The 23807-nt window shown below is 38.0% G+C and overlaps 1 pseudogene; it reads right to left on the bottom strand.

Annotated features, from left to right (window-relative positions):
• LOC133774255 (chromobox protein homolog 3-like) overlaps positions 1-18250 on the bottom strand; it is a 173568-nt pseudogene extending 155318 nt beyond the window's left edge.
• Between the last annotated feature and the right edge of the window lie 5557 nt (positions 18251-23807).

The following is a 23807-nucleotide window of genomic DNA, read 5'->3' as shown; positions in this document are numbered from 1 at the left end:
ACCATACAAATGTAAATTTATTAATTCACTAGTTTCTAAATCTATGCTCAAGTCTAGCTAAAAGCCTTAGGAAGATGTAAGAATGAACATAGATGACAGGATGAAGTAGGAACTGATGATGCCTGAAATCCATTATGACTCCATCACAAGAAGAATCAAAAATATGGATTATGTTATGGAAGTGAATTGTGGTGCAATTTTGAACATGTTGTATTTTATTTGATTTGTAAGATATGGAATCTAGAAGAGACAAGAATGATAGCACCTGCAGGGTACATGAGGCACTGAGAATGAGTGGGGTCAGCATATGGTCAATTCCCATCACTTGCTCCTCAGTTCTTGAGAAAGCATATATCTGCTTTATTACATATCTTCCAGCTAGCTTTAGAAGGAACCCAGTCATGCAAGACCAATTTCAATCAACTGCATAATGTATCACATATCTTTTTGCTCCTGCTCTGCATCCAGTTTCCTGCAGTAGTATGTGGATCAATCTTGTGATCATCTCTGAGATCCTTGGACATAATTTTGTCTCTAGTCTCACAAGAAAGTAAGAATGTAGTATTTTACAAGGAAATGACAAATATCATGAGGACATTTGATTTTTTTTTTTTGAAAGGCAGAGTGGACAGTGAGAGAGAGAGAGACAGAGAGAAAGGTCTTCCTTTGCCGTTGGTTCACCCTCCAATGGCCACCGTGGTAGGCGTGCTGCGGCCGGCGCACCGCGCTGATCCGATGGCAGGAGCCAGGTGCTTCCTCCTGGTCTCCCATGGGGTGCAGGACCCAAGCACTTGGGCCATCCTCCACTGCACTCCCGGGCCACAGCAGACAGCTGGCCTGGAAGAGGGGCAACCGGGACAGGATCGGTGCCCCGACCGGGACTAGAACCCGGTGTGCTGGTGCCGCAAGGTGGAGGATTAGCCTAGTGAGCCGCGGCGCCGGCTACATGAGGACATTTGAAAATAAGTGATTCATTGGAAAGGAAAAGACGCAATGTTAAGTCTCTTGTGGTACAAGGAGTGTGATCTTGGTTCTTGTTTTTTTTTTTTTTTAAAGATTTTGTTTATTTATTTGAGAGGTAGAGTTACAGACAGTGAGAGGAAGAGACAGAGAGAAAGGTCTTCCTTCCATTGGTTCACTCTCCAGATGGCCGCAATGGCCAGAGCTACACTGATCTGAAGCCAGGATCCAGGTTCTTCTTCCCGGTCTCCCATGCAGGTGCAGGAACCCAAGGACTTGGGCCATCTTCTACTGCTTTCCCAGGCCATAACAGAGAGCTAGATTGGAGGAGGAGCAGTGGGACTCAAACTCGGCACCCATATGGGATGCCGGCACCACAAGTGGAGAATTAACCCACTGTGCCAAGGCACTGGCCCCTCAATTCTTGTCTTTGAAGAATTTTCATGTGGACAATGACAGTGAGCAAAACAAAGTTTATTGAAAGAATAAACCTTCTGATTTCGAGAGAGAGCGGCAAGATGGCGGAATAGGCAGGGAGCACACTATTAGTCCGGGGGAGAGACAGTTTAATATAAGTGGAGATACTGCAGGGTCAAGGAAGAGTAGGGGATGAAACAGCAGAGGAAATGCTTCCGGAACTAGTGATTCACAGTATACCTGCGTGGAGAGCATGGGAGCCCAAGTTCGGGACACCAGCGGCAGATTCAACACACCAGAGCTGGAATGCGAGGTGAGCTGAACCTCAATAGCCCGAGACACCAGCGGGCAAACGGAAAGAGGAGGCTAGAGGGAACGAGGCTTGAAACTCCGTGGGGAAAAGTTCACCAGGCTAACTAGAAGAGAGAGAGGAAAAAAACAAAAAAAGTGACCGATACGGACACAAGTTTCTCTCTCTCCGCTCACCTCTCAAAGGTGAGCAAGACAGAGCAGGCGCCATTTTGGACATACGTCATAAGCAGGGCGACCTCAGGTCTGCACCAGCCCTGAGCCTAGCAGAAAAACCTGACTCTGGGGGGAAGGGTGAAATAACAGGAGATTAGCATCTAACTTGGCAACCCAGTGGGAGACTGCAGGAGAATTGGAGCCCACACTGAGGGCAGCACAGATTCCCTGTGTGGTCCTTGGGAGAGAGCTTCCAATCTCTGGCTCCTGTGGGTATATCATTTGCCTGCTAACTACCTCCAATTACATTCAGCTGTGCGGAATTACTTCCCTTTTGAATCAAAAAAAGAAAGAGAGATTTACCACACCTAACCTGGGAGTGTCATCTTTGACACACCCTCAACCCTGAGGAACCAAACACAGCTCTCAGTCCACACTCATCTCAAGCCTCTAAGGCTCCACTGAAAGCAGACAGTCCACTTAATATAGAGCCATAGTATAACAAGAAAAAACACCACAGCGAAGAAACCAAATATCTCCAACATGCCAAACAACAAACACAAAAACCAAGCTAACAAGAACAAGGAAGACACTATGATGCCCCCAAATGAAAAAGACACCCCAATTCAAGATGATGAAGATGATGAGATCGAAGAAATGCAAGAAGCAGATCTCAAAAAATTGATAAGAACATTAAGAAGTTCTCAAAAACAAATTCTTGAACTACAGAAATCCTTAATGGACAAGATAGAAAATCTCTCTCGTGAAAATGAAATATTAAGGAGGAATCAAAATGAAATGAAACAACTAGTGGAACAAGAAACTGTGATAGTGACGAGAAATCATAATGAAATGAAGAATTCAATAGATCAAATGACAAACACATTAGAGAGCCTTAAAAACAGAATGGGCGAAGCAGAAGAGAGAATATCAGACTTAGAAGACAGAGAACAGGAAAGGAAACAGGCAAACCAAAGAAAAGAAGAAGAAATTAGAAATCTAAAAATATTGTCAGGAATCTACAGGATACTATTAAAAAAACCAACATTCGGGTTCTAGGAGTTCCTGAAAGCATGGAGAGGGAGAAAGGATTAGAAGGCATTTTCAGTGAGATACTAGCAGAAAATTTCCCAGGTTTGGAGAAGGACAGAGGCATCTTAGTACAGGAAGCTTATAGAACCCCTAATAAACATGACCAAAAGAGATCCTCACCACGGCATGTTGTAATCAAACTCACCACAGTGAAACATAAAGAAAAGATCCTAAAATGTGCAAGAGAGAAACATCAGATTACTCTTAGAGGATCTCCAATTAGACTCACAGCAGACTTCTCATCAGAAACCCTACAAGTTAGAAGGGAATGGCGAGACATAGCCCAGGTACTAAGAGAGAAAAACTGCCAGCCCAGAATACTATATCCTGCAAAGCTCTCCTTTGTGAATGAAGGTGAAATTAAGACTTTTCATAGCAAACAGAAACTGAAAGAATTTGTTGCCACTCATCCTGCCCTGCAAAAGATGCTTAAAGATGTCTTACACACAGAAACACAGAAACATGGTCACCAATATGAAAGAAGGTAAAGGAAGGAAACCTCACAGCAAAAGATCACAGGAAGCTCAATTTCTATTTGACATAGAATTAAACTCTGATGCTCTGTTAGATCAATGTGTTAAAGTAATCTATTAGGTTCTCTTGATGTCTGTTAAATTCTAATTGTTCAAAAACAGCTGAATTTTTATTAAGAGCTATGGGTTATTTAAATATGTGCTTATTTTCTAAGATTTGAATAATCACCTTGTAACAATGATCAAATTTGGTCTATGTTATGTCATGATTTTAAGGAATCTTATTTCAACCAGATATTTTGGATTTTGAGCCTTCTTGGCATTCTTGACAGGCATTCAAAAAATCAAAGTTTCAAACAATCTGGTCTCTAAAATTTCCAGTAAATCCTGGACTTTGGTTTTCCCGTTTGGGCCCAACTGAAAAAATCGAAGGACCTATGTCTCTCATCTTATAGAGACACCAACTAATCAGTCTATTTGGATTATATTAGAAGGACTGTCAAGATGTGATGTGGTACCAGACTTTAAGTTTCTATAATGGAAAATGCTATTAATATAAATGTTTGAGAATTAAAAAGTCTAATGATCTTGTGTTACTAGACATGATATTTATCTTAATGAGAAAGCCCCAGAGGCCTAAAGGGTTAAATACTTGTAAAATCCTACAGGTGCTTTCAAAAATACTGTGAAGTAAGCAAGTGCCTCTTGTTGGTTGAGGAGTTTATAATTTTAAACATGGCGACTTAAAGTCTTTTGTCAACCATAGTTATATATGATGTGCTGCTCATAAAACTAAAGCGTTGTTGGTTCTGTGTTTAGCTGTCCTCCTATAGGTTCCTATGGACTTTTTCCAGCCACTTCTATTGTATTCAGTACTTTGGGATGGCTCTGTAAACAGATGAAGCCAATAATGTATTAACAGTACCAACTGAGAGAAAGTATGGTTAACTGAGGTTACTAAAAAGAAAAAGCAATTCAAATTAATTGGCAATCTACAAAAAGAGTTAAAGATTTTAAAAACTATTATTAAAATTGCTATATTGGTCTATTATGCTATGTTATATGTGTGTACATATTGTATGTCCACATGGGGAAATTTTATTAAGAGTTTTATTTTAAATGGCTTATAGATAAGATTGTCCATAAATTTAAGCTGCTAAAATCAATCAAAGATACATTTTAATTTGTGTGACCTGAATCTGTGTATCATATGTTTTAAACGTGTTGGTAGAAAGAAACTAAAAACATTTTAGATGGTTGTGCTTAAGTTTACTGGCTAAACAAACTATACCATGTTAGATATTTAAGAGGTGTTTCCAAATACATGATTCTTAAAATTTATAGAAGGCATTGGACCTTCTGGTAAATGTTTTCTTAAGTTGTTATCTAATGGGTGAAACTGTTTGCTAAGTATTCATGTGATATTGCTATTGTCAGCAAGCAATCTAGGACTTGCTCCCTCATTTCTCTATTCTAAGCCCAACTTGTTCTTTCATTTCTCTATTCTCTTCAAGGTAGGAAACTAATTCTATTACAAGGAATCTGTGGGACGCACAATTTAATCTTTAGACCTTATAAAAGAGATGGCTAACATTTTTCTGTAATAGCATAGCCAAAATAAGAGCTTAAATTATAATCAAATAGCTAGATTTACTTTGCCATCAGCGAAGTAAACAGGAAGTAGAAAAAAACCTCCCTTTCAGACCAAAGGGAAAGAAAGTTTCAAAGTGAGAATATAATTTTCCTCATGGGCATTGTCTACCTTAGAAAAACGACTACAGAACATGCCTGTGACTATAGTCTTGTAGTTCAGGCCACTGAAGATTAGAGATGGGACACGGGCACTCCCTTTACTTGCATCCTCTGGTCTTTTTTTAACACAAACCAGGAGGAAAAGAAAGCTAGGCATCAGAAGCAATGGGTGGCAGACCTATTATTAGCTGATCTGTACAGTGATCTGCCCTCAAGGAGACCCAACAGGCCAGTCCACTGCAGTGGCTTTCAATGTGATAAGCCTGGGCTTCAGCAGAAGTCAGCTTGTGACGAGCCCTGGCAGCTCTGCCAAGAGTTGGATCACTGGAAATGGACCTGCTCTGGAGTCGAAGGATGCCCAGGTCAGAGCCACAGATCTTATTGGCTCTAAGCTGAAAAGCCCTTCACTCAGCCCATCTTCCAAAGTGACCACTGAAGCTGAGGGTATGGTCAAGTAGGGTCAGCAACATTGCAGGCAGAACTGTAAATTTCTTGTTAGAGATGCCCCCTGTCTTTACCTGGCCAGCTCTCCTCCCAGGCCAGCCAAGTAATGAAAGTCAACAGAGTGCCTTCCCCTAGGAGGTTCACACCTCCCTTAGGACATACCCCATGTGAAGAGATAGATAGGTCTGGGCCTCTGAATTTACAAGGCCTAAAGCCCACCAGATTATTATCAAGCCCCTTCTATCAGGTTCTATTTGCCTCTCAATCAGAAAAATTACTTGTAGCTTAGACAGCACCTTTCTTAGCTCCTCTAATAATCACTCTGTCCTTTGTTCTAGGCCCTGTCTAGTGCACTTGGGCCTCATTCCTTTGTAATCATAACCTCTACTCTACCACCAGTGGCTATACTCCCAACCTGGGTGTACTGATGGTCCTCTTCCCCACTTAATGCTGTGTAATTGTTCAAACAAATGCCACTCTTAGGATCATTGGTTACTATCCTCACCCTGTCTTTTATGACCTTGTCTAAAAATGATCAGAGTTGGCGAACTTGGAAGGCTTCCATAGCCTTGGCAACTCATGACGACAGCCTAGGATGGTTACTGGTGCCATAAACTAGAGTGTCAATTTGTTGGGTCAACAACAGGAGCCACTGTGCACTTGCTCCTCATGTGGGATCTCTGTCCTTAATGTGCTGTACATTGTGATTTAATGCTATAACTAGTACTCAAACAGTATGTTTCACTTTGTGTTTCTATGTGGGTGCAAACTGTTGAATCTTTATACTAAATTGATCTTCTGTATATAAAGAGAATTGAAAATGAATCTTGATGCAAGTGGAAGGGGAGAGGGAGCGGGAGAGGGGAGGGTTGCGGGTGGGAGGGAAGTTATGGGAGGGGGAAGCCATTGTAATCCATAAGCTGTACACTGGAAATTTATATTCATTAAATAAAGTTAAAAAAGAAAGAAAGAATAAACCTTCTTACACAACAGTGAGGAGGGGGGCTCCAAGGGAGAAGTTGCCATAGAAGCTCATAAATGCAGGCTTTTTATATACAAAGTGGCTCTTTCTGGCACCTCCATGAGAAACAAGAACAGATTCAACCATCAGTAGGCCAGTGTAACAACCAATCATCAGGTAGGGATTAGTAATGATGTCTTAGTTCGCTTTTGCTCATCCCTCCAGCAATCTTAGTTGAGTCTCCGAATACGTTACCTGTGTTCTGAAATTAGTCATTACACGAGTAAGACAGGAAGGGTTCACTACTCTAGTGGCTCAGGTCTGCATCTTCTTCATCTCGCTGGATTCTGGAAGAGCAGCACAGCTCTATGGTATAGCTCTTCTCGTTGCAGCTTTCTCCTCTCTGCCAGGTTCACTGATGACTGCCACCCTCTAAGTTGTAGCTTCTCCTCTCTGGTAACTCTGCCCAGGAATACTGCTGCCTTCTGTGTTGCTGCTTCGCTTCTGTACTTGAGTCTTTGTCTCTTGAACACAGAGGCACACAGACAAGGGTGGAGTGAGAAAGCTCTTTGACAGCCAGGAGGACCTGGCCCAAAGGACTCCCTGCTCTGAGCTGCTTCACAGATATGACTGGCTCAGACTTCCATGGATTCCTGAAGCAGGAAGTTCTCTCTGATTGGCCTATATATGCTAGTAGGGTATGTGATCTGAACCAATCATACAACTGACGTTAGAGTAACCTGTTTTGTATGGAAGTGTGAAGCATGTTCACTCAAGTCCATTCAGCAGACTCAACAACACCTGAAGATTATGTGGTATGTTTCTTCCATCTCCAGCCTCTCCCTCCCTCATGGCTCCTGCAGAGGTATATCATGTCTTTTTCCTGTATTTTCCTTTCCTTTCCAGGCACTCTGGTGGCCCTATCATTTTGATGTATAGATACATTAGAGTAGAAAGGAATTTTAAACTTAAATTTAATGAATATGGAAATAAAGCAATATTTTCTATCTGATTTTGAAGCCAGCTTTTTAAAATTATATTAGATATTCTTTAAAAAATTTTCCAGGCCCAGAATCCTATGACTCATGTTTGAAGAGGAAGAACTTTTTTTCTATTTAATAATTTTGAATATTGAAAAGGAAGTATAGGTTGTCACTCTTGTCATGTTACTAATGGGATATTCCTGGCTTTGAAAAAATAGAAATTAAATACATATTGAATACATAAGCAGAACTACCCAAGATAAAAATCAATGAAATATCATGACTATAATGCCATGGGTGTCATTTAGCAGATGTTTAAAGCTGAGTCATGAATACAGTAAAGTGGACATATTGGTAGAATACTAACTCCATTTGTGCTGGAGGCAGTACATAGTAAAATATTTGTCCCGCTTACTTTTCAATGGCATATACATACCCTTTATAACTCAAAGGATATTTACGTATTTGTTGGAGGTTTTGCTGATCTAAGTATATGAGTTGCTAATTTTAATAGAGAAATAACTGCAGAAACTAAGAAACTGATTCAATTGTGCAAATATTCAGAAGTTATATTATGATGTGAGGTACAATAAACTATACATCTGCATTCTTTGATCTGTTTCTGAGGAGAAGATGATTTTAAAAAATTGCCTGTCACTAAATATTTGTTTATCTCCATAGATCTCAATGAAATCAACTCATGTAATAAATGCTGAAGCTTCATCTAGCAGCATAATATGCTCCTGTCACCTTTCATTAACATGACAAGGTTTAAGCCATAATTCATGTGTACAGTTTTGCTTCTCATTATTCTCAGATATTCTTTTGTCCTTAAGATTTCTAACTGAGAAATGCAAATCAAGGTGTAAGTCAGTAGGTTCATGTCTAGCAATTAGAGCCAAAGGTATGTTTTGTTTGCTGCTGAATAATTTACATTTATAAGAAAAATCCATTTCTCCCAAATGTTGATTTTTAAATATAAACGATGTCTTGAAAACAAAGGAAAATGCCCCCATTTCAATGTTATTATGTTACCTTAGAAAAATGAGTGTTAAATATATAACTTATGATAAAAAGTAAAACTAATTTTAACATTATATGTTATATTTTCTTAAGCATTTCTGTGGCTAAGTTCTTTCCATAATTATTTATGACTTAGCAGCCACATTCCTATAAGAAATTTCAATGAATCAGCTTGCTTACATGAAAACAAATGCACTAGTTATTGGTTTTATTAAGAGAACATCAACAATACAAATAATCTGAGTGAAAAAAGAAAAGAAATACATTGAAAAAACATCTACGTAGGCATGTTGTTGCACAGCAGGTTAAACCACCACTTGAAATATTAACATCCCTTTTCAGAGTGCCAGTTCTAGTCCCTGTTACTCCTCTTTCAACCCAACATCCAGTTAATGAGCCTGAGACAGTAACAGAAGATATCCCAAGTATTTTGGCTCCTACTGCTCACACAGGAGACCTGGATGGAGTTCCTGTCTCCTTGCTTCAGTATAAACCAGGTCTGGCTATTGTGGGTATTTTGTTCATGAATCATTGAACGGAAAACTAACTCTCTCACTCTCTCTCTCTCTCTCTCTCTCTCTCTCTCTCCCTTGTTCTTCTTTTTAAATATGTCTCTCTATATATATTTAAAGATATTATTTATTTATTGGAGACATAGGATTATAGACAGAGAGACAGAGACATAGAGAAAAGTCTTCCACCTGCTGGTTCACTCCCCAAATGGCCTCAATAACCAAAGCTGGGCCAATCTGAAGCCGGGAGCCAGGAGCTTCTTCCAGGTCTCCTGTGTTGGTGCAGGGACCCAAGCACTTGGACCGTCTTCTACTGCTTTCCCAATCCATAACAGAGAGCTGAATCGGAAGAGGAACAGCAGGGACAAGAATCAACGCCCATATGGGATGCCAGCACAATAGGCAGAGGCTTTGCCTACTATGCCACATCTCTAGTCCCATAAATAAATACTTGTTAAGAATAAGATATATAATTTCTATAAAGAAGGCATAGTGAACAGTGAATAATCTGGCCAAATATTGATATTTTAAAACTTCGAAGATTTTTTTTAAGAGAAAATATACTATAACATGATTAAGCTGATGAACAATGGACTAGAATAGAAATTCTAGAAAAATACCCAAATAAATAAGGAAACTTATTGTATGGCAAAAAGCTATCCTAAGTCAGGATCCTAAAATGGACTGTTTGGTAAATAGTGCTTAGACATTTGTTGTCACTTTAACACTGATAGAAGAGTACACCAATCCTCATAGTGTTAGCCAGGACAGATTCCTAAGGGATTAGAATGTGCATGTCAGGAAAAACAAAAACAAACAAACAAACAAAAAACACTAGTTTATTAGAAGAAAATAGACTAACATTGATTTATAATCATTATAGGAGAAAGTATTTAAAGTGCAGCCTACTATCAGGAAAATAGAAAGGGAATTTGATAAATTTGACTACATAAAACTCAAGAGACAAAGGATCAATCATTGGGAAAATATTAGAAAAAGGTTACATTTATAGGTGGCCTTTAGTAATAGATAGTGACTGGGAATTAAAAGAGAATGGATTAAAAAGCAGAATTTTTTCCATTAACATATGGAAAAATTCACAGGACAGTATTTCTCTTAAAAAAGTGAATTAATGTGGATCAATGAAAAGTAAAATAATATTGAGATGTAATTTCCAATATCAACCAAGCATATTAAAATATGGAAAGTATATGAGAAATTTAGAATATATTAGTAAAGCCCTATGTGGAGCAACATCCTCAGTATCAAAATTAGAGTAACTTGAGCCAGGTATTTGACAGAGTGGCTGACTGCTTCTGGACACCTGTATTCCATATCAACAGACGTCTGGAGTTCTGGTTCTGGCCGTGCCTCTGATTCCAGCTTTGTGCTAGTGCTTGTGCTGTGAGGCAGCAGGTGATGGGTAGTAAGCAAAAAACCGTTATGTTCAGCAATATATAATACACACAGACAGAACTGGAGAAAAACTTATGAAAGATACAGGTTCTTATTGATGTGTCCAGTTAGAACTGTAAATATTTCTGTATCCATATTTTTTCAAATCTGTTTCATCCACCACCAAAACTTTCAACAATGCCATTTAGAAATGGTCTTGCTTTTGAGGCTTATATTTTTCTGGGAATTTAAAGTGCTGCTTGAGATGCTCATATCCCACATCATGGAGTATGTAGGTTCAAAACCTGACTGCAGCTCCTGACTCCAGTTTCCTGCTTAGGTAGGCCACAGAAGGCATCCATAGTGCAGTTGGGTTCCTGCCCACTCACTTGTGAGATCTGGATTGAGTTTGATCTCTGGCTTCTGGTTAGCATATTTCCAGACATTGTGATCATTTGGTGAGACAACCAGAGGATGGGAGCCCTTTCTCCGTTTCTATCTTCCTCCCTCTTCCCTGTCTCTCTCTCCCCACCCCATCAACATTTCAGTCTCCTTGTTGTATCTCTGTCCCTAAAATGATTTTTAACAAGTGATAATCATTATTCTATTATCCTAGATAAGATGGAATATTATCTTTTTATTTTCTTCATGTTTAAAGAAAGATGTATCATACTTTTTTATTTCTAAGTTTTATTTTAGTTTAATTTGAAACATAGAGAGAAAGAGAGAGCAAGAGGTATAAACAGAGAACTTTCATCATTGGTTCACTCCCCAAATGACTATAACTGCTAAGATTGGGCCATGCTAAAGTCATGAGACTGAAATTCAATCTGAGTCTCCCAAGTGGGTGGCAGGGATCCAACTACTGCTTCCCAGGATGTGAATTAGCAGGAAGCTGAATCATAAGCCAGCATCCAGGATTCAAACCAAGGGCTTGATATGAAATGTCAGCATCCCAAGGTATGAAATAACTGCTGTGCCAAATGCACGGTCCAGTGTCAACTTTCTAATTTCTTCATCTCTTTTTACCATACCCTCAATGTATAGATGACCTAATCTGGATTTTGGTCATATATAACATTAGGTTCCTATAAAATATATTATCTTGAATTGTCAAGTGTGATTTGTGATATTTGTATCCTGTTTTCACCTGGATTTGTAAATGAAATCTTTACATTTAATTAGTTCAGTGATCTATTCAGAGGAATTAGAAAATTACAAAGAACATTTTAAACTTATTTTGCAAGATTGACTGGAAACCAAGCTCATAAAAACAGATAGCCTTGAGAAGGAATTGATCTTATGTGTAGCATAAAAAAAATAGAGCATCATTCCTTGCTTGATTCTGTCAGAATGACAAGTATAATCCAGGGTTTATAAATTTCCTAAATAAAAGCATTCATGTTTAGCACTCTTCATGTTATCAAGGGAGTTACTAAGGCATTGCTGTTCTGTAACTCCTTTAATTTTGGAGAATTTTCTGGTCAAGATTCTCAAGACTATCATTTACTTAGGAGTTCATATTACCTCACACTGGGGGTGATGTGGAACTCAGCCAAAAGCAGAGTGATAAAAGAGAAAGAGGTAATTATCTAGACAACTGAAGTAAAAATGGACTTGTAAAGAGAGGGAAGAAAATGACTGGATGCTCACCTCAAATAAAGAGGTGACATTGCAAGTCCAACGGAAAAGGCAGTAATGTATTGCTTTATAGCTTATCTATGTATAAAGATATGCAGCATGGAGAGAAAATAGTGTCATACTTGGTATTAAGGGAATGGGGATTTGTAGTTAGATATTTTAAATTATCTCTTCTGCAAGAACACTCTTTGTATGCCACATATATTCATATATCAGAACAAAAGATTTAACCTCTCTGTAACTTCATAATTCAAGGATATTACCTGTCCCTATTCCCACATTTGCATAATAAGAAAAGATAATCTTTGCCTGGTGAACTGTGATTTGTATACAGAGGTTGGCCTGTTAACCGCTTCTCTTTGGTAGGCATTTATATCCATCTTCCAAGTTCAAAGGCAGATATTTCCTCTGCAATTGTAAATAATTTGTATGGAAAATATTACAGTAGCCAGGAATATGCAGTTTCCATTGTAGTAGATAGTATTTTTTCAAGATTTGGTGCAACATTATCTCTGATCACATGTATTCTTTGTGCAAAGTTTCCTTGCCAATCTCCCATTAATAGGTAGTGTCTAATTCACTTTCCGTTGGTGGAAGTGTGGGCTTGTGACTGCTTTGATCACTAGACTATGGTGGTAACCAGACTGACTTTCAAAGTTCATTCATAAATGTTGATAGAGCTTTCACCTTTTTGCTGGAAAATGTTCAGAATGTGGAGCCACCATATCAGAATTCTGGATTCTCAAGACTACCTTGCTTTAGAAAAATGTTTTACTTTATTTGAAAAGCAGAGCTATGGAGACAGAAAGGGAGAGACAGAGAGAAAGAGTTCTTCACTTCACTGGTTCACTCCCCAGATGGCTGCAATAGCCTGGGTGGGGCCATGCCAAAGTCAGGAACATGGCCATTCGCAGGGAGCTGGGTCAGAAGTGGATCAGCTGGGACATGAACAGGCACCCATATGGGATGTTGGGTGCTGTGGGTGGCAGCTTTACCTGTTGCACCACAATGCCAGACCCTCAAGATCACCTTGCTTTGAGTGAGCCAAGTAGCACTGAAACACTATGTGAGATATCATTGTTTCCACAAAATCTTCAATAGGTAGATGAAGGCATCTGATTGCCATTTAAATTTTTTGACTGCGATGATTAATGTTGTTAATACCTCTCCATATGCTTACATTGCATCTGTAGATTTTGCTAAGTGTGTGCTGAAATGTTAGTGCATTATTTTTTTTAATTTGAGCTGTTGAGTTTTTTATATATTCTGTATACAATTTCATTATCAAGTATGTGACTTACACATATCTTTTTTCTCTTTTCGTTCACTCTCAGCAGTGTCTTCCAAAGAGCAGAGATTCCCAATTTTAATGAAATCAAATATGTAAATTCTGATAATTTTATGAGTTGGCCTTTCCACTTCATACTTTAGGAATCCATTATCTGTGTTTTCTTCTATACAGTTTTATATTTTTGAATTTTATAGCTATAGTTAGTAGATGCAAGTTATGATTTCAAATTCTTTACTTTGCAAATGGATAGACAGATGTTCACTCCAATTTGTTCAGATTACAAACCTTCGTGGGACCAGCATTGTATTTCAATGGGTTAAGCCACCCCTTGCACTCATTCCATATCAGGGTGCCAAGTTTGAGTCTCTGTTGCTCTACTTCCAGTTGGGCCTTCTGCTAACATGCCTGTGATGGCAGCAGAAGATGGCTCAGGTACTTGGGCCCCTGCCTCCCATGCAGGAAAGTACGATGTCCTAACTCCTGACCTAGGCCTGGCCCCAGACCTGGCTGTTGGGGCCGTTTGGTGAGTGAATCAACAGATGAAAGATATTACTCAGCATCCTTCTCTCTCTGTCTCTGTCTTTCTCTCTTCCTCCCTCTCTCTGCCTTACAAATTAACAAATAAATAAATGTTTTGAATATTTATGTATATGTATGTGTGCATAAATATGTGTGCATACATATATTCTTCACTTGATTGTTTTTGTAACTGCACTGAAAATCAAATGAATATTTGTAAATTGCTTTATTTCTAGATTCATAATTCTGATCCACTAAGTCATGTGTCTCAATTGGCAACAGTAACATATTATCTTGAATATTGAGGTCACATAACTCCTGTAAGTAGAGATGATTCTCCACCTTCTTTTTTCAAAAATATTTCAGCTAATCTAGTTTTGTTTTATTTATAATTTAATTTTACTGGAAAGTTGTCAATTTCTACAAACAAGCTGGATGTTATTTTGTTAGATCTGCACTACCTATATAAATTGGAGAAAATACTGGTATCTAAAAATATTAAGTTCTCCAACTCATTGACAGATTATCTCTCTCCACTTATCTAGGTCATCTTAATTTTGTAAGAGATGTTTTATTGGGCAAGTGTCCAATTGAAGCTAGCATCACTGGCGGTGAAAGAATCACTAGAACATTCAGATAAAGTGAACAGTGTTAGATTCATTGAACACACAGCAAGAGAACAGCAAGCAGGCAGGGCAACCAGAGGGGACTACGTGGACTGCAATCTGACAGGTGTACCTACAACCACCGCTTATTCATAGAGTGAGATTTCTGTGGTTCAATGGGTTCTTCCTGTTGGGTGATTTTCCTTTATGGGCAGAACTGGGGCATTTGCATTGCCCTTAGCTAGGGCATGTCCCACTCCACTGCATGCCCTGGGATGATCCTCCACATTTTTATAAGTGCTTTGGTGGATTGGTCACTTAGTATTGCCTCTTTTTACCATATTTTAATGCCATTCTCAAATTTCAATTTTGAATTTTGCTGTGAGAGAACAGAAAAATCAATGGATGTTTATATTATTCTTATATCCTAAAACTTCACAAATGTTGTATATCCTTCTATTGTCCTCCTTTTCTTAGTTCTAAGAGGTTTGTTGTAGATTGAATTGAATATTTTTATATCAACAGTAATAACATATAAAGTACAGGATAGCTTTATGTCTTCTTTTATGATATGATACTCTTTTGTAAAAGTTTTAGACTTACAGAAATATTGGAAAAAACTGAAAAGTTTTTGTCATGAACACAATATCATTTATTATTAAATTTTTTTTATTCTGGCTTGCACCACAGCTCACTAGGCTAATCCTCTGCCTGCGGCACCGGCACCCTGGGTTCTAGTCCCGGTTGTGGCGCCTGATTCTGTCCCAGTTGTTCCTCTTCCAGGCCAGCTTTCTGCTGTGGCCCGGGAGGGCAGCGGAGGATGGCCCAAGTGCTTGGGCCTTGCACCCACATGGGAGACCAGGAGGAAGTACCTGGCTCCTGGCTTCAGATCAGCACAGCGCGCCGGCCATGCAGCCATTTGGGGGGTGAACTAACGGAATGAAGACCTTTCTCTGTCTCTCTCACTGTCTAATTCTGACAAAAAATTTTTAAAAATTATCCTAGGATATATTTGTAGAAATGAATAAATCCATGTTGTTCCATTAGTAGTAACTCCAAGGTTTCTTGAGGTTTCCATAGTTTTTATTTAATGTCTGCTTTGCCCTTTGATATAATCCAGAATGCTACATTACATTAATTAATCTTTCTTGCATTCCTTTAGTTTTGAAAGATTCTAAGACTATGATAATGTCTGAATAGATTAATACAATAAGAAAAAAAAATTATTATTTTTATCTGCATAAATTGTAGTTTTATTTTTTCCTTTATGAATATCCAGAATTCTTACTGATACTATTTTATTAGGCTTGAAGGACTATCTTTAATATTTCTGATAGCTTTGTTCATTAGGTAATTATTTTCCACCAATTTTCAGTCTGAAATGGCTCTTATCGCTTTAATTTCAATTATGTTTTCCCACTTCACCCCGGTAATATAATTCAGAATGACAGTTCCTTTTTTTTTTCGGCAGGCAGAGTTAGACAGTGAGAGAGAGAGACAGAGAGAAAGGTCTTCCTTTTTCCATTGGTTCACCACCACCCCCCCCCACCATGGCTACTATGGCCAGCGCGCTGCGCTGATCCGAAGCCAAGAGCCAGATGCTTCCTCCTGGTCTCCCATGGGGTGCAGGGCCCAAGCACTTGGGCCATCCTCCGCTGCCCGCCCGGGCCACAGAAAAGAGCTGGCCTGGAAGAGGGGCAACCGGGACAGAATCCGGCGCCCAACTGGGACTAGAACCCGGGGTGCTGGCGCTGCATCTGGAGGATTAGCCAAGTGAGCCAGGGCACTGGCCTCTTTATAGTTATTTAAAAATTGACACTGGGCCTGTGCCGCAGCTCACTAGGCTAATCCTCCGCCTGCGGCGCCGGCACCCAGGATTCTAGTCCCGGTCGGGGCACCGGATTCTGTCCAAGTTGCCCCTCTTCCAGTCTAGCTCTCTGCTATGGCCCGGGAGTGCAGTGGAGAATGGCCCAAATCCTTGGGCCCTGCACCCCATGGGAGACCAGGAGAAGCACCTGGCTCCTGGCTTCGGATCAGCACGGTGAGCCGGCCACAGCGGCCATTGGAGGGTGAACCAAGGGAAAAGGAAGACCTTTCTCTCTGTCTCTCTCTCTCACTGTCTATTCTGCCTGTCAAAACAAAACAAAACAAAATAAAATTGATACTGAATCTGCATTGCATTGCTCGTGATAAGAAATCTGATGGCAATTTCATCTTTTTCTCAGTGCTTACTGTGTTCTTTTTCTCTGTTTTTATCTTTTTTCTCCTTTTTTAACAGTATTTTTAAGAAATTTGATTATATTGTGCCTTTGTATCTAGTATGATACAACGTATGATCTAGTATGATTCTGGTTTTTGGGATTCTTTGAGTTTCTGGATATGTAGAATTCTAGTTTTTTTGGTCAAGCTTGTAAAATATTCGGTCTATATTCTTACTTGCTTTCCTTAGCAGTGTTAATTAAGAAGTCATAGAGACTCTGTTAACTTTTCAGTGTTCGTTCCCCTGTGTGCTCCACAGAAGGTGGTTCATATTGCTGTATCAGTGAGTTTTCTAACAATTTCTCCTGTAATATATAATTCTATCAATTAATTTCTGTTGCAAACACTGTCACTTTCATTACCCAGAAGCTCTATTCCTTTTTAAAGCATCCCATATTTGTAAACAGGTTCATCTTTATTCTGACTTTTTGAAAATAGTTAATTAAGTTGTAATAATTGTTTTAATAGCTTTTCTTTTATTTTAAGGTTTATTTATTTATTTACAGAGAAACAGAGGCAGAGAGAAAGAGGTCTTCCATCTGCTGGTTCAGTCCCCAAATGATCTCAGTGGCTGAAACTGGGCCTATCTGAAGCCAGGAGCCAGGAGCTTCTTCCAGGTCTTCCACACAGGTGCAGGGATACCAAGCACTTGAGCCATCTTCCACTGCTTTCCCAGGTCATGCTAAAGAGGTGGATGGGAAGTGGAGCAGCCAGATCTTGGACCTGCGCCCACATGGGATGCCGACACCACAGGCAGGAGCTTTACCTGCCAGGGCACAGCACTGGACCCTTAAAAACTTCTATTAAGTGCCTTATCTATGTAATTTGTAGCATATCTTGAGAGACTATTTTTTTTTTCATTAGTAGTTATATGTTCTTTCACTTTTGCATCCCTGGTAATATTAATTGGATATCTTACATAATATATTTTATCTTGCAATATGTATTTTTATTCCTGTATGTATTTCTTAGTGTTTTCTATGACAAAATTAAGCTACTTCAGAACAATTTTTTTTCTTCTGAGGCTTGCCGTGTGAGCTTGGATGAGATAGGTGTTTATTTTAAGATGAACTTTGCCCAATACTGAAATAAAACTCTTCTAGGCACACTACCCAATGCCCCATGCTTTATAAATTTATTAGCTTTTGTTGATGAAACAAGCACTATTCCTAGTCCCATGCGGACCTTGGGTTTGGTTTCATTCCTTTTTTTGGGTGTTATTTTTCTTTTTTGCCTTATTCTCAGACAGTGTCTCACATCTACATTCTGACTAACATCAGCTGCAAACTCATATAAAGACACCTTGTTTGGATCTCTGGAGCTCTCGCTTTGTTTAGCTCTCTCATCCTCGTACACTGTGCTGTAATCTCCAGCTGCTTTGACCTCCACACCTCGACAGCTCTGTCTTTTCACCTCATGAATACAGATCCACTCCATCTGGGTTTTCCCTGCCGGCATCATGGCCCAACAACTTTCACAAGGAAAAAAATCATGCAGTCACATCAGTTATTTCATTTCTGTCAGAATTTATTGTTTGCCATTATCTAATGTCAAAAATATTGAAGAACATTTATTCAAATTTATATGAACATTGATACACACATGTGTCTTTAAAAAGTCCATCAAAATTGTATATTTTGAAAAACTGTGTAGACTGATAAATAGATTGTATGTGTGTGTGTGTAGATTTACCATTTTTGCTGAAAGTATATATCACAGGCTAATTTTTTAAGTGATAGAAAAACGTATTTTGGTAAATATATAAAGAAATCATTAAAATAAAGAGAAGACACAGCTATGAAAAGTGTCTCCAAAATGGTTTCACTCTTATCAAACTCAGTATATAGGAGACATAGATAAGCACGTTTTCTTTCATATTATGCTCCTATGGTAAGGGTGGCATTTGTTCTCACAACTATAAACCCGTGAAGAGGGTGGCACGTGACACCGAAGCTAGAGACACGAATGCCTTTCTTACATGATGTTTGACATCTCAGAACCGACAGCTTCCAAACATGAGTGGCTGGCTGGAGTTGACACAGCATAATCAAAAGAGAGAGCACTGAATTGGGACCTGTAGTTTCAGAGCTTTCAATGCCAGGAGGCTTGAGTTTTTCCAATACCTACGTAAATCCCTGGAAGCCAAGTGTGACAGTAAACTTTTAAAAGTATGTGGCCACAAAGTCTTGCCTGGAGGGGCACAATTACCACATAAAGTTATCTCTGGGATAAACTGCCGGAAACAGGGGCAAAGGTGTATTGAAAACTGGGATGTCAACAAGATGAGATGAACCCTGCCTTGAGTACCTGCTTTTGGGACATCCAAAGGGATTGAATCAAGCCAGAGCACTGAAGTTTCCACAGGTGAAAAAACCAGCCTCATGCTTCTTTCATTGAAATAGTCCTGAAGCTAAACTTTAAGCACATGAACTGTGTGTGTATTTTAGTCCCTTTTGTTCTAAAATACGTTTCCCTTGCCCACAACACAAGAGCGACTACCAAGGCAACTAGTGAGTTTAGGGATTCATGGAATTACAAGCAGAAGAAAGCAACTATAATGTCTTACATCTCTGCTATATGCTCCTCATTTCTAGTGAGAATAAGGATTTTTTAAAATCACTAACAAATAATATTTGCAAAAATGCAATTAATTTGTTTAATACATGCTATCTAATGTAATAAGTGTATAGAATATGGATATTATATGTTTTTTTCTCACTCTATGAAAGTTAGATAACATTTGTGATGTACTTAGCACTGCTTTAACTACTTTTCCCATTTGGTGGAGTGTGAAGAGGTTAGGGCATCAGTTCCTGTCTTCTTATACCTTGAGGACACATCAAGGGACTTGATTATTGTGGGGCACAAAGCTTTGGCTATTTCAGCTTCCTTTTCCTCCCTTTCTTAGTCAATGAACCTAACATTCCTTAAAACATCATACAAGCTAAATTTTATCTCAGAGTTTGCAACTAAGGGGACCCAACCAGCAATACATGCAATAATTCATTTAATATTAAAACAATTTTCCAATATGGGAAATTGATATCCCTATTTTACAATCAGGAACAAAAAAATACACGTATTTTTGAAAAGTAATAATAAGCATGTTTTTGTGATAAAGGCATCCAAAAACAGAGACTCATATTTTAAGAACTTGTGAATGTACTAAAATTAGCAGCCTCTGAAGTAAAGATGAACCATTAGATATATTTTTGTCAGACCAAACAGCACGTCTATGGAAGAAATAAGATTGTTTTGTCAGATAATAATAATTTTTAGTTCTCTCTCTGGTCATTTTTGAAAAGTCAAATATATTTTATGTCCAAGCATCTAGTCCTATTATTCAGTTATTTCATAATTTATTTTAAAATATTTTATTTAATTTAAAGGCAACGTGACAGAGAGGGAGAGAGAGAGAGATGAGGGAGAAGAGAAAGAGAAAGAGAAAAAGAAATAGAGAGTAAGAGAAAGAGGGAAAGGGAAAGGGGAAGGGGAAGACGGGTTTCCTCTCCGCTGATTCACTTCCCAAATGGCCAAACAAGGCAGATCTGAGCCAGGCCAAAGCCAGGAGCCAAGAAACACATCTTGGTTTCCCACATGGGTTGCAGGGTTCAAGCTCTTGGGCCATCTTCTGGTGACTCCCAGGCGCTCTAGAAACAAGCTTGTAGGAGATGGAAGTGCTGGGATTCAGTCAGCACTCTGATGTTGGTTGCTACCATCAGAAGTGGCAGCTTAAGCCATTGTGTAACAATGCAGTCCCTGATTTTGGAAATAGCATCCATGTATTTAAAGCTTTAAATAAAGCACTGTATTTAATTCTTTCCCTATTTTATCTTGCATAAATTTCTAGTAGATTTAAGTCCCAACATTATTCAATGTTCGCTATTTTACACCAGAGTGACCTTGACCAGAAGCCCCACTGATTTAACACAGCAAAGGATTGTGCACTGATCTGACAAAATCTGCCGTCTAGGAGCACTTTTAGATAGTTATTTTGGCAGGGACTCATAAACTCAGTCAATTTCTATAATATGGCAATATCATTGCAAGGTGTAGCTTCCACATCACTTCAGCATTGCAAGAAAACAAGAAATTATCACTCAGCCTTGAAGTCATTCTTGTCATTTCTGTATAATGTTTTGTTTTGTGTTATTTTTGGCAAAAATTATAGATTCTACCTAAATGCAACAGGCCTTGAAACCACAGTTTTCTATGCTTCCTAGAAGAAGTGCACCAGGTTTTGATAAATACTGGTAAAGTCTACAATCTTCAACTCAGAAAAGGTATAAAACTCAAATGCTAATCTGTTGTTTTCCCAACATCTAGTCATGTTCCAGCAATTAAAAAATATATTGTGATTACACAATTCCAAATTAATCAACTCTCAGTGAAGACAATGTCATTTCACAACCATGGATCCAGAACATGTACTTGTTTTACTTTTCCATTGAAATCCTGGTTATGTTTAGCAGAGCCCAATAACATTTTGTCTTATGTTCAAAGAGTTTAAAAGAATTATCTTGTGAAAAGGCCATTAGCTTGGTCAGGAGTTGTGTTGTAATAGGTTTAGCTGCCACTTGGCATGGATGTATGTACGTATCCCATATTGGAGTGTCCAGTTCAAAGGCCAGCTGCCATACTACCAATTCAGCTTCCTGTTAACGCATTGTGGGAGACAGCAGATAATGGCTAAAGTGCTTGGGTTTCTGTAATGCATGTGGGAGACCTGGATTTATTTTCTGTGTTTTGGTTTTGGCTTGGCCCAGCCATGGCTGTTGCAGGCATTTGGAGAGTGAATTCACCAACGAAAGATCTCTCTCTCTCTCTCTCTCTTCCTCCCTCTCTCCCTCTCTCCCTTTCTCCCTTCTCCCCCTCTCTCTCTTTCCCTTTTCAAGTAGTATGAAAATAAATAAATAGAACATTAAAAAAAAAAAACTTTGGCCTTCCCATGGACCTTTGGAAGCATATTTTCATATTGATTATCTTCTAATAATCTTTTAAAAAAGTTTCCCAGTTTCACAACCAAAGAGGATCAAGAATAGTGTGAGCTATCCAGTTATTTGTTTGTAGGTTGAGTGCCATATTGTTTCTTGACAGTATAGTTAAAACTGCAGAACACATGTTCTCTTGTCTCAGAGAACCATTGGTTTTTCAATGCTTTTGTAATTGCAATTGTACATCTCAACAATTAGAAGTAGTTACCATTTTGAGAACTAAAGCCTTGATTATACAATTTACAGGACTGAAATATTGAATACAATTTAATATTATAACCATGATAAGTATATTCTAAATAAAAGACACCATGATGATTTAAAAATCATTTTAAAACTATACTGTCAATTATACCTTTTTCTTTAAAAAAAGTTACTAAATTTTTGCAAGATTACAGAGAAAACTATCTACATGTTAATTAATTATACATTTCAAAAACTAAAACATTGGGAAAATTAAAACAAACACCACATTAAGGCTCAAGTAGATTCTTTTTTCTTTTAGGTAAGCCCTACTTAGTGAAAGCTTTATGGCTGAATACAAGCCATATGTTTAGATTTATTGTAAGAGTCATAGGCTAAACTCAAAGTTTTTCTTATGGGTCAGAAGATGCCTTGGGCACATATGTTACATACCAGTAATTCTATTATTGACTCAGCTATACATCATCTTGATTTGGCATAAAAACTAGGCACTTTATCTTGCTCTGCTCCAGTTCCCTCAGTTGAGGATCAAAAAGTGTTTATATCTGATCTTCATATCAAGTGGACATTTGTGTCATGCTGTTCACTCTAATCACCTGTAGAAAAAAAATTGGGTCAGCAATATATGATTTTTACTTCCAAGCTGGGCTTCCCAACTGTTCCTCCTGTTATATTTGGGTCATAGGGGTTAATGGTAGAATCTTTCTGATAAAGGAAATTTTTTTTAATATGATATAGGTTAAGGAAGTCTCTGAACATGATAAAGCTAGACAAAAGAAGAAAGAATATAAGACAGATAATGATGCTAGAGAAGCATCTAAGTTGAGGAAAGTGGCCAGGAAAATAAAAACATGCCACATGCTAGTTATAGACCTACAGAAAAGAGATTGATGATAAACAGAAAATAAAATTTCAAAGCTGCCCTCTATATCACCAGTAAAATTAAACTAAAATTATGCATGCAATGATTGATTTCAATTCACAAAAATTTGTCATAAATTGCTTTACTATTGTATCTGTGAAGTGCAAAAGCACATATTTGATGCATATTTAATCTAAGAAAAATTGAAAGCCACAGTTGAAAATATTAATACAGACTGCTTATATTCCAACATTTATATTTACCCCTATATACTTATATCCACATTCTAACCCCAAGGAAAGTCATTATGAGACTGAGGATTTACTACACTCTTGAAGTATGCTTTCCATCACTTTAGACTGCATTTGTCTAGTGGTATCTAACTGTAACAGTATTATTAATTGTTTATCTATTCATTTATTTAGCAAACATTAATGAATATTTAAAGTATATATAATATGTGTATTGATAAATTCAGAAGAAAGTTCCTTGCTAATTGTAGTAGAAAATAAAATCAAAGGCAGAAATATCACAAAAGGAAATTGTAGGCCTTAATAAGGTTTGTGAAATCTGTTACGATGTTAAAGAAATTATTATCTATTTGTAATATTAAAAATTATTAAGTACAATAATATTTTAGAAAATGTTTTATGTATAATATATATATGAATATTATACTATGTTAAATATAAGTCATTGATAAGCATAATAATATACCACTATGCTTACTTGAGAAATAAAATTATTTATATTATAAAAACATAAATCTGGACATAATTTTGAAATAAATTTTAGAATTTTTGAGCAACTGACTAAATCTAATTTCATTCTATACACACCACCCCATCTTATAACCTCCTGATTTATATGACATCCTTTGGAATGTGATTTTCGAGCTATGCTCATCATTTCTATTTCTACATCCATTTAATCTGGGTGGTCCTTGGAAACGTTG

This window comes from Lepus europaeus, chromosome 15 (genome assembly GCF_033115175.1).
Source record: "Lepus europaeus isolate LE1 chromosome 15, mLepTim1.pri, whole genome shotgun sequence".
Taxonomy (NCBI): Eukaryota; Metazoa; Chordata; class Mammalia; order Lagomorpha; family Leporidae; genus Lepus; species Lepus europaeus.
The sequence above is the reverse complement of the archived record's forward strand: the minus strand, read 5'-3'. Positions and strand labels throughout refer to the sequence as shown.